This window comes from Lissotriton vulgaris, chromosome 4_1 (assembly GCF_964263255.1).
Source record: "Lissotriton vulgaris chromosome 4_1, aLisVul1.2, whole genome shotgun sequence".
In the NCBI taxonomy this organism is placed as follows: Eukaryota; Metazoa; Chordata; class Amphibia; order Caudata; family Salamandridae; genus Lissotriton; species Lissotriton vulgaris.
Window position 1 is genome coordinate 1754804 of NC_141691.1, and position 12803 is coordinate 1767606.

The following is a 12803-nucleotide window of genomic DNA, read 5'->3' on the forward strand; positions in this document are numbered from 1 at the left end:
TGTCACTACCCCCACCCACATCGCAGGTCACACACTCGACCCTATCTTCTCCTCCAGAAAACATATCTCCTTCAGCCACACCACAGCTCTCCTTTGGACTGACCACAGCTGCGTTCACTTTACCTACAACAAGTCCACATCCAACAACCACCCCCAACCCACTCTGCGAAGAAACTGGAACAAAATCACCATCGACCAGATCTCCTCATCGCTTCTTCAAAACCCCCCCGCCCACTCTTCAAACCCCGACCAAGCAGCCACTAACCTCACCCAATGGTTATCCAACAGCGCCGACATCCTAGCACCACTGAAAAAACGACAAATCAAACTAGGCAGCAAGAAGGCCTCCTGTTTCAACGATGACCTTAAGAAATCCAAGAAAATCTGTCGCTCCCTTGAGAAGGCCTGGAAAAAAGACCCAACCACCAGCACCAAGGACGCCTTCAAAAACGCCACCCGCATACACCACCAACTGATCCGGAATGCCAAGAAAGCCGCTTTTAAGGACCGACTAGATAGCAATGCCCACAACAGCAAGGAATTATTCAACATCGTCAAGGAATTTACCAACCCCTCAGCCAACTCCAACGGCATCACCCCCTCTCAAGCCCTTTGCGACTCCCTAGCCTCATTCTTCCACAACAAAATTGCAGACATCCACAACAGCTTCGACAACCGACCCGATGACCAACCCACCCAACCCTCTGCAGGACCCCCACCCCCCTTGAACATCCTCAATGACTGGAACCCAATCTCCACTGAGGACACCATCCGTCTGATGAACTCTATCCACTCAGGATCCCCCACAGACCCATGCCCTCACCACATCTTTAACAAAGCAGACTCCATTATAGCACCGCACCTCCGAGACGTCATCAACTGCTCCCTCAACTCCGTTTCGCTCGCGGATTTTGCGGATTTTCGGTAAATTCGCAATCCGCGAGATTCGCGAATCTCCCGCAAAATCCGCAAATCTGCGAGCAGCGGATTTTGCTCGCACTGTTCGCGTGAGTTCGCGGCTTCCCAGTACAACTTCGCGCCCCGCGAATAAGTGCAAAATTGCAGAAATACGATTTTAGCAAAACTGAAACTACTTACCAGGTTCAAAAGTTCAGGCTCATCATTAGTAGCCATTTCCTGTAGTGCTTCCTGAGGGGCCCCTCCAGAGTTCAGTTGCCAGTTGCAACTATTATGTGACCCTGCTCTGAACCTCAGAATAGTTACACATATGCCACAAAGGTCCTGAATTACAGCTAAGGGAGACAAGCAGGAGCCAGGCTGGAAGTTCAAATCCATTAATCAGCCCCTAATTAATTATTGTCAGTTGGGGCAGGGCAGGTGTTGTAACTAATTTTGCAACAATGAAAGCACTTAGCAAGTGCAAAAGATCACTAATCAGGAAGCACTAAGGAAGCAGGTGCCAGCTAAAGAAATATTCTGTGACACATTAATCAGCCCCAAATTAATTCAGGTCACTTGAGGCAGGGAAGGTGTGCTTGCGTTGCCACAATAATGTACACTGACTGGACAACCAGAGGGTGCTGTGATGAAACAGAGGGTGGCATGGGTGGGCCAGAGGGTGGCATGAGTAGTCAGAGAGTGGCAGTGGTGACAGAGAGTGGCAGTGATGAAGAAGAGTGTCCCAAACAGGCTGGACACGTAGAAACAACAAGTTCGCGAAACTTGCGACCCGACAGGTAAGTTCGCAATTTGCGAAATTGTACAAAACCCTCGCGAACTGGCAAAAACCCGCGCAAACACAAAAAAAAAATCCGCAAATTTGCAAGAATTCGCGGATTTTGCGGATTGGGAGTTCGCAAATCCGCAAAATTCGCGAACGCGAGATTCGCAAAATTCGCCCATGCTTACTCCTGGCTAACAGTACTCTGTTGCCGTCAGGGTGGCGGGTTTATACTGAGCCTATTTAGATTTCACAGTTGTGCTGGTGGTATCCTAGTGGTGGATTTGTGACAGAGTGAGTCCGCCATGGGACACGTTTAAGATTGTACAATTTATGTGACTTTAGGATGGACAGTCATCACACACTATATGTGTTTGTGCTAATTGTTGTCACCTGCATACCTCTCTGGTGTGCGCCAAAGCCAGGCAGAGACCACCACTCTAGTCAGGGAAAGGGAGTTACACCCCAAAGATAACCCCTGCTCACTGAGGAAATATAAATTTTATGGTCAAGTAATGTTCCCTAACGGGTACCCCACCGTCTCCATGTACCAGCTTAAAGTGCATGTAACTTCCCTCCTGTGCCAGCTATGAAGACGCAAATACATTTGCGTCCAACGTTAACATGTCCTCTTTCAGACCCACCCTGAATGGATTGAATATTCCGTTTCTAAGTATGCTATGCCAACGTCTTTTTGTGGTGTACTTTACACGTTTTTCAGCTCTGGCGAAGTAGGCCCTGAATTCTGCCATCGAGCCTTTTTTCCGGCTGTCCGACTCCGAAAGCCTCAGCCCAGGCTGTCTCTGTACCCGTGACCTCTGCCTTACTCCCTGTGCGGCTCACGGCGCTTAGCTCAGCCTGCTGCCTGCCAAGACTGTATTCAACCTTCAAATTATCTGTTCCGCTCCTCGAAAATGCATTCCTGCCTACTAGTTTAAGTAAACATCCCCCCAGCTGCAGAGCAAAGGGCCCGGCCTCACTGTCTCCGTGCAAGTAATTCATAGCCTCTGTTATCATGGTAGGCCCATGCCCCACGCATTCTCATGTAGACACTTAGACGCTTATACACGCACTCACAGTCAGTATAGAATAGCTTCTGCCCCAGAGACCTTTTCCGTTTAGATAATATGGTTCCCAAACATCAGATATCAGATATGATAGAAGTACGAGTTGATCTGACATGCCAGACTTCTGTCTCTTTCCGTCAGTGTAAATGTCAAGTCCCCTGCACCCTCCAGTTTCACGTCACTCACACGTCATGCAGCTGCGCGCGCATCCAGGCCTCAGATTTCTGCTGACATTACAAGATTCTGCTTTGTTGCCACCCACTTGTGACACCTACATGTGACGTTTCTAGCACACACCTCTATGTTCACGCCTAGTTCACGCCTTCTAATTACGTATCACTACCACGTGGATGCTGTTATCTTGTTTCTCTCAGCTGTTACGCCTACTGTATTGGTTTCTATAATGTAACTTAAGTATATAAGCTATGTATTGTCAATAAAATATTGCTCTATCCCTTCCTGCACCCCAGTGGTGTCAGGAACCCGATATCCGGTCTTGACCATTCCTTTTTAAGGAATAAAACCCCTAAGAACTCTAACACCACGGACTCTGCCTCTTTCTTTCCGATTGAGTTATTATTGATTAAATACTTACCTGCATAGAAATTAGGACGGTAAATCAAATATTTATCACAATATTTTGGCGCCCGAATAGGGACCCCTCCCCCACCCCACGTGCCGGTTGGTGCGTTGCAAGCTCTGTCCCCTGCCATCAGTTAGACGGAACTACGCGTACTGGCAGGATTTCCTGTATCTCCCTCTGGCCCACGGAGGTGACGAAGACTGCGATCAGCACCCAGACGAGGCGGTGAGGAGTGCGGAGGATCCCGACCAGAGCCTAGCCGAAAGAAGCAAGGTCCGAGGTGTCAAGAGGCCCACCAGTTTCCGAAGTATCCACGTGTCGAGTCGAGTCGAGTCCGGTCCAGTCCAGTCGAGTTTTCAGAGGCCTTCTGTTTCCGTGCTTCCCGGTGAGTACCATTGCTGGGACGTATCTAGACGGGTTTGGGTACACAAATTCGGTCTGCACTGTTTTAGACAGTGTATCTGTACTGTTTAGCAGTATATCAGTTATTTCGAGTTCTTGCACTGTTTTTAGACAGTGTATCTGTACTGTTTAGCAGTACATCCAGTATAGGGGGGTAGTCATATATGTCTCAAATGTCTTTCATGTGATTAATGTCGTGGTATGAGTGACTGTTTTTAATGTGCATTATTGTGTTTTTGTATAACTAGTTGTGTTCAGAATTAAGTAGCAAGGATTGAGCATTCAGTACTAAGTAAACAAGATGCCGTTTTTCAATAAGTTAAAGCAGATAGGAACTAGGAAAGGGATACTAGAGGAAGAAATTCCTATTCCCCCTAGGGACACTCCTGGAAATTTCATGTATCAGAAACATGGCATAGACGCCATATTGTATCTAGATTTATGGGCCGATTATACTAAGCATCTAGACGAGAGACACAGATGGCCTGTTACCGGAACATGGGATGCCGAGTGCATCATGAAGGTAGAAGAAGCACTATGGAAAAAGAAAGCCAGACAATCTCAGAAAGACGCCATAGAATTTTGGCATAAGGAATCACATAAACGTGCTGAAAAGGCACTCCGTAGAGAAGACAGACTTAGGGAAGCACCGGATAAAGCCCGAGAAAACGAATTAGTTACTGAAGGGATCCGAGTAAAATCAGAACAAGTAGACCGTGCACAAAACAATCTCGTAAATGGTATGTATCTTGTGGCCGAGGGTTCGCCTGAAGCCACTTCAGAAATACCGAAAAATCTGCCACCACCATTGGTTCCAACTAAAGTAAATCACAGGACTACTAAAGACATATTTCTGAATTCCTATCTAAACGATGTAGCACCCGCTTACACCAATCCACAGGCCCACGTCCCGCCTACTGACGGTGACGGAGGTGGCAACCCCCCCCAAGATCGCATTCCGCCACTACCGCAACAAAGTTCCCCCGTCCGACAGCCTGTTCCTCCACCCCCACCACTTCCCTCACCTAAGGTTAAGATACCAAATCCGTTCACGCCTGATCCTACTAAAAGACAAGTTCAAGTACAGATACAGACTCCACAGAGAGATAATGCTCAAGCCTCCGCCTCAGGAGGTGCGACCGGGGGTCACCAGACCCCGCCAGCAACACACAGATTACACCTTAGGGATATGCAGAAGCATTTTTCACTCCAGTCACCCCGTCTCGACATACTCAAAGAGCCTCTTCAAGTTTGCAGATACGATCCAGTACCCGGCAAAGATGATAGGATGTTTTTAGCATCACTACGCTTGCGACAAGCTACAGATTACCTACTGTTTTTCTCAGGAATGAAAGAGCACCTAGATAGAATATATCATTTTGTCCAGACTGGGGAAGACCCTGACAGTATTAAGGAGGCCATGGCATACCAGAAAGTTGACACTCAAGCATATATACTACGTTTTTTCATAAATTGTTTAATAAGAGAACGAGACAGGCCTGAGACAGAACAGGATGAACTAGAGGGACTAAACAAGTGGGGTCAAAATATATCCGAAGGAAAACACGATAAAGGGGGTTGCATAGCCAATATGTACAGGAAAATAAGAAAAGCAGTGATAGAAATACACGAAAAGGAGAAAGAAAAAGCTTCCTCCGAGGAGGATGAAGAACCTGAAGAAGCAGAAAAGACCACTGATACGATAGCGTATGTAGGTAAGGGAACTTACCTTAGGAAAGGCATTCATCCGGAAAGCAAGAGAGTTTTTCTCTCTGGCATATCAAAACCGAATTCTCCTGAACATCAGTTTCAAGAGACTGATAAAAGGCTTCGAGAACGAATGGGGTACCATGTACTCAATTCTATGGATGAACAAGAACTAGCCCGGTCAGCAGTACTATGGGCTGACAATCCGAACATATACAATGATGACACAGTAGCGCAGACATTCCTGAACCTTTCCCCAGACGAGCAGAAATTAGCAGGGGTATACATGATTCAGCACCTCCTCACGTTATACAGAAACCAACATTCTGATCCAGGTCCCTTACACGATACATTAGAAGCACTACTCATGGATAGATGGAGAGGTCTAAGTACCAAGTTAATACAAATAATTCTAGAACAACGGCACAGATACAATACTTTCTTAAGCTCCGAATATGTTCCCGCTCCGCCCCCAGAAAGAAAAATGTACCATATGGAGCGTCTGCATGGTATTGAAAGACAGAACCCCTTACGAGAAGTACATCCAGTTATGGGTACCGATAATGCCTTGAAACGTGTGTATGTACACACACCTCTGACCAAGTTAGAACTATTGGAAATGAAGAAACTAGTACCCTGTCATGATAAAGACCCTGCAGGTTTTCATAGAGAACTTAAAGACATGTTACTGATGGGAGATTACACATATGAAGATATCATGAAAATGTTAAAGGTACTGCTGCCCACCGGCATCTACGAGAAACTTAAGGAACGAGAATGGGAGGTAGGAGACAAAAAGATTGCATGGACAGAAATAGAAGACGAGGAAAAACTTCGTACCCCAGGGCTAGGCCTTGGGGAGAAAACTAAAGCATTACCAGGCTTGATAGTACAGGTTCTGCCAAGATTACTGACAACTAGAAAGGAAGATTGGGACGCTATCTCAGCCTGTAAACAGAAACACGATGAAGATACTAGTGATATCTATTCAAGATTCGAGAAATGTTTCCTTATTAATAGCGGCCTTAAACCAAGTAGCGAATCGTACCCACACCTTTTTGTATCAAAATTAGTCGAGAATTCCCTGCCAGCAGTTAAAGGTCGTGTATACAAGGTTGAGAGTACATGGCAAGCGAATACGCCATCCCAGATGTTACAAATGTTACAATACCATCAGAACAGAATTAGAGAAGAACAGGATCATGAACAGAAACGTATGAAAGACACGAAAATGAAAATGTTAGTGGCCCAGTCGGTTCCAGCCGACGGCCAGAGAAAGGGTACGACCCAGACCCAGAATTCAGCAGCTCCCGTTAAAGGGACATGCAACTACTGCAAGCAGCCAGGTCACTACGTACATGAATGCCCAGTCTTGAAACATAATATATCAACAGGTAAAACTAAAGAAAGGCCGCGTCCACCTAGACAAGACCAGGTCCAGCAACAGACTTCACAGAATATACAGCCTATGCAGAATACACAGCCTACGCATGCTTCATCACATACAGCACAGCCCATTGCCGCGACTCAGCAAGTTTCACAACAGATGTACCAGTATGCCCAATCTGCTTACCCCGATTATCCACGATACACATGAAACAGCCTAGAGAGGGAGTTTGGCTTGCCTCTTATTGAGATTCCTGTAGATCAAGAGGGTCCTTATGTACACAGTCAAGTATTGGGAAAAGACAGAAAGTTTTTAATTGACACAGGGGCAAGCCGCACAACAATCAGCCATGACGAAGTCCCAGGGGCACCCCTCTCAGGCTCACAGAATGTTTCCCTTGGTTTTTCAGGACAGCCTATTGTAAATGAGGTATCAGAACCAGTTCCTCTGGCTGTGGGTCCATTATCACGTGTTACAGACTTGTTACTTACAAAATCATGTCCAGAAAATCTGTTAGGTATCAAAACATTGAAGGCTCTAGGAGCAGTGATATGTTGCTCTCCGGAGGGAGTTAGATTGTTCTTGCGAGATTTCAAGGGTCACTATGTATTACGAGAGTTTGATGTCAGATTGAAAAATGTACCGGATCACCTGTGGGCACAAGGCCCAACCGATGTAGGCTGCATGCACATTACACCATACCGTGTTACACTGAAACCAGGTGTTGTTTTACCCCGAATCAGACAATACAAGTTACCGCCCGATGCTGTAGTGGCTTTACTGGAAATCATTGAAGAGCTCATTGCCCAAGGAGTGGTCGTGGAGACCGACTCCAATATCTGTAATTCCCCTATCATTCTGATTCTTAAACGTACTGATCCCAATGCACCGCCAGTATATCGGCTGGTGATTGATTTACGAGAACTGAATAAATGCATTGTACCACAGTACCCTGTGGTTCCCGACATCTCTTCCCTATTGACTGCTATTGATTCTGAAGCAACGTTCTTTACTGTAATTGACCTCAAGAACGCCTTCTTCAGTGTACCTATTGACCCAGAGAGCCAATACCTTTTCGGATTCAGTTTAAATGGACGAAGTTTCAAATTTTCCCGCGCACCTCAAGGATTCACAGAAAGCCCCAGCATCTATAGTCAAGCACTGAAAAGACAACTAGATTGTATTCAAATGCCAGTTAACACCGCTTTACTGCAATACGTCGATGATCTGCTGATCACCGCACGAAGTGAGCCCGAATGTGAACAAGCATCACTGACAGTTTTACATTTTCTGGCCGACAAGGGACACAAGGTGTCTCCTTCGAAGCTACAATTCTGTGTTCAGCAAGTTGTGTACTTGGGTCACTTGCTGTCCAAAGTGGGGAGACAGCTCACTCCTGATCGCATCCAGTTAATTGTAAATATGCCGCAACCTCAGACACAAAAGGAAGTGCGGGCCTTTATAGGCCTCACCTCGTACTGCAGACAATGGATCCCTCAGTATGCATTTCTAGCTAAACCACTCATTCAGTTGACAACACAGGAGGCAGCGACTTCGACTGCCCTTCCTTGGACTCAGGAACACACACAAGCTTTTGAAGAATTAAAGAAAGCCTTATGCCAAGCACCAGTTTTAGCGACACCATGTTATAGCAAACCTTTTACACTTTTTGTTACAGAACGTGATGGTACAGCGTTGTCTGTCCTCACTCAAGATCAAGCAGGTTCACATAAGCCTTGCGCTTATTTTTCAAGTACATTGGATTCAGTAGCCCAGGCACTCCCTGCGTGCTTAAAGTCAGTAGCAGCAACAGCACTAGCAATCAGACAGAGCGACTCAATTGTTTTAGGACATCAATTAACAGTACAAGTTCCACATTCTGTAGAGGTTCTTTTAAACAGAACTCAGACTCAACACTTGACTATAGCACGACTGACAGGTTATGAATTAACGCTATTCCAGCCACACATAGAAATCAGACGCTGCAGCATTCTGAACCGCGCTACATTGTTACCTTCAATTATGACAGATCCAGCTCCGCATGATTGTATAGAGATCATTAATACAGTAACAAAGCCACGACGAGACTTAACCGATGTTCCATTGACAAACCCAGACCTGACACTTTACGTGGATGGTTCATGTATGAGAACAAGTACAGGAGAATTAGTGGCCGCGTATGCAGTGACCACTGAAACTGAAGTTAAAGAAACATATCGTATTGACACACTGTCCGCTCAAGCGGCAGAGCTTATTGCTCTGACCCGAGCCTGTATACTAGCCAAGAACAGAAATGTTAACATATACACTGATTCCCGTTATGCGTTCGGAGTTGTACACGACTTCGGAATGTTATGGCAAGAACAAGGTTTCTTGACCTCTCACGGTGCCAAGATCCAGCACGGTCCCCTCATTCAAGCGCTGTTAGAAGCAATACATCTGCCTTCAGGCATATCCGTCATGAAGTGTAAAGCACATACTAAAGTTACAGATTCTGTTTCCCAGGGTAACGACCTGGCAGACCAGACAGCAAAACATACAGCATTGACTCACACTCAGACAACTGACGTGACAAAGACAATAGTATCGACACATTGTATGACGGTCAGGGATCCCACACTAGATGTAATCGATATTCAGACACATGCTACTACAGATGAAATAAAGAAATGGACTGAACTAGGAGGGATCCAGACAGATCAAGGTTGGATGACGAAGGGAAAATCTACATGGTTTCTCCCCGACTCTATGGTTCAAGTCATAATCAATACAGCACATAGTCCAGCACATCTAGGAGAGAAAGCGATGTTAGACAGTTTACAGAATCTCTGGTATAACAAACACTTACGAGCAGCAGCAAAACAGAAAGTGCGTACTTGCATGATCTGTTGTCAGTTCAATCCAGGTAAAAGTGTCCCTGTAGAGCAAGGTGGATTTCATCCTCCCGATCACCCTTTTGAAGTCCTCCAGATGGATTATATCCAGATGGACCGTTGTCGAGGATTCAAATATGTCCTCGTAATTGTTTGTGCACTTTCCCGTTGGACCGAAGCATATCCAGTCCCAGATTACACTGCTCCGACCACTGCCAGGCAGCTGGTTCGAGAATTCTTCCCACGATACGGCTTGCCTCGTGTCGTGTACTCAGATAACGGACAGCCATTCTCATCCGAACTCATGAAACAGGTTTCCTTGCTGCTAGGATATCAGTGGAGATTCCATTGTGTCCGACATCCCGAAGCCGCTGGCCTTGTAGAGAGGCATAACCAGACACTAAAGACCCGCCTTGCTAAAGTTTGTAAAGAGAAAGGGGTCGACTGGATAGTCGCCCTGCCAGTTGCATTGTTCTATATGAGGATGGTCGCCCACTCGAGATCAGGACTATCCCCGTATGAAGTGGTCTTTGGCAGACCGCCGAATATGTAGGGGACGCCCATACCTAAGAAAATTACCGATGTTGATTGTAATATGCTGACAGATTACCTTGCCTCCTTGATGTCTGCACTCCAATCATGTCGTTCACAGGTTGCCGCAGCCTTCCCTGACAACACTGATGTAAAGCCGCATGATGTCCGTCCCGGGGACACGGTCCTAATTAGGAACTTCGACAGGAAAAGTCCGCTGGAGCCCCGCTGGAAAGAGCCGAAGACCGTCCTTCTTACAACGCGGACCGCTATCAAAGTAGAAGGCCGAAAGGGGTGGATCCATACAAGCCATATAAAAAAGTGTAACGAACTGATGCCAGAAAAGGACTCGTCCACCCCTTCCAAAGACTGTATCGAACCTAGTGACTTTAAAGTTCCGAAACAAGAGAAAACTCCCCAAGAGGAGTACAGATTGAAACTTCAATCTAGCAAGTCAGACAGTTTAATTGTTTAAGTCCTCCCCTAGGTGAATCGGTTAAATAGTTTCTGACATGTATCCCCTAGATCGAGATAGAGAGAGAGAGAGAGAGACAACTCAAGAAACGTACATATTGCAAATCACTCCGTAGTCACTGTATAGTGACATTATTGATTATGTTTTTTCTAAGCCTTCTGATTATTGTTGCTAGTATATTGCTTCCCATATACTACCCTATTTTCAAGCGTGAACAATCTGCTTACAATGTTTCTGCTGAACATTCTTTTAGTGAATTACCTCCCCACGAACTTTCTTACAGACTTGCGCTGCGCAACAACACATTCATTAGTATGTTACATCACTCCCATCAGACTAACAATGCTCCAAACTGCTGGATATGTGGCCGACTCCCTCCCTACCAGAAATACAAGGGAGTTCTGCCCCTTTTTCCGTACCCGTTCACTCACAATGGCTCCTGTGGTGCATGGTTTAGAATAATTAATTCCTTAGATCCTGATGTCGCTGTTTTCAAAGGGAGCTGGGTTTGGGGAAACTTGAACTTAGTTCTGCTTAATGTCTGTTACCCTGACAAGAAGGGACTCCCCACTAGAATAGGAACTGATCTAGAAAATGAAGTATATGGATTAGGTAATTATACAATTAACCTTATGATTCTTACTGTTGAATCCGAAACCGCACCAGTCCTTCCTGCTATATCAGTATTACCAGTCACTGGTGATTTATGTGTCAGTAAAAAAGGTTCAGTACACTTAGGTCATAGCAAATGTACTACTGTGGTCGAATTCAGTGACCAAGGCAAATCTTCCTTTAGAGCTACCCGTCATTCCTACTTTGTTTGTGGCCATACCGCATACATACGCTTGCCTCCAGATTGGGATGGTACCTGTTACATTGCATTCCTTCTGCCCCCTGTTTTTCTAGCCCCTCCTGATTATCACAGAAATAAAAATCTAGTAAAGAATAGACTACGAAGAGATCTCCCGATTGTCGACTACACTGAAACGGCATGGGAGCAATATACAGATTTCAATAAAGGATTCTTTTTCTTCACAGGCCCCGTCCAAAATAGTAAACTAATACGCAGATTAACTAGAACACTTGAAGCAGTAGTGAATGAAACTGCCTCCGCCCTAGGTAACTTAACAGAAGAGCAGTCCGCCATGCGGGTTGTTGTTCTTCAGAATCGTCTTGTTATTGACGTCATCTTGGCAGGTAGAGGCGGAGCTTGTAAGGTCATCGGGTCAAGTTGCTGTGTTTTCATTCCAGAAAACGCGCCAACGGTATACCAAGCTATTACACGTCTTCATAAAATTGCAAATCAGATACATCAGAATCCAGGCACCTGGACTTGGTCCGGTTGGTTCTGGACAACGTTAACCGCTTGGGGATGGAAGATCCTATCCTTCCTAGGCATCGCCCTTGTCATAGTATTCAGTTGCTGCCTGTGCCTACAGTGTGGGCCAGCGATTTGTGGACTGTGTGCCACATCGTGCATTGAACATTCCAGTTTTCTCTCAAAACGTGAAAGAAAGAAAGAAGAACAAATGATGTTACAAGAACAGACTGATCGATTCATGAGGATCGATATATCATGAAGGGTCCGTAGGGAACAAGGAGGGAATGAGGAAATATAAATTTTATGGTCAAGTAATGTTCCCTAACGGGTACCCCACCGTCTCCATGTACCAGCTTAAAGTGCATGTAACTTCCCTCCTGTGCCAGCTATGAAGACGCAAATACATTTGCGTCCAACGTTAACATGTCCTCTTTCAGACCCACCCTGAATGGATTGAATATTCCGTTTCTAAGTATGCTATGCCAACGTCTTTTTGTGGTGTACTTTACACGTTTTTCAGCTCTGGCGAAGTAGGCCCTGAATTCTGCCATCGAGCCTTTTTTCCTGCTGTCCGACTCCGAAAGCCTCAGCCCAGGCTGTCTCTGTACCCGTGACCTCTGCCTTACTCCCTGTGCGGCTCACGGCGCTTAGCTCAGCCTGCTGCCTGCCAAGACTGTATTCAACCTTCAAATTATCTGTTCCGCTCCTCGAAAATGCATTCCTGCCTGCTAGTTTAAGTAAACATCCCCCCAGCTGCAGAGCAAAGGGCCCAGCCT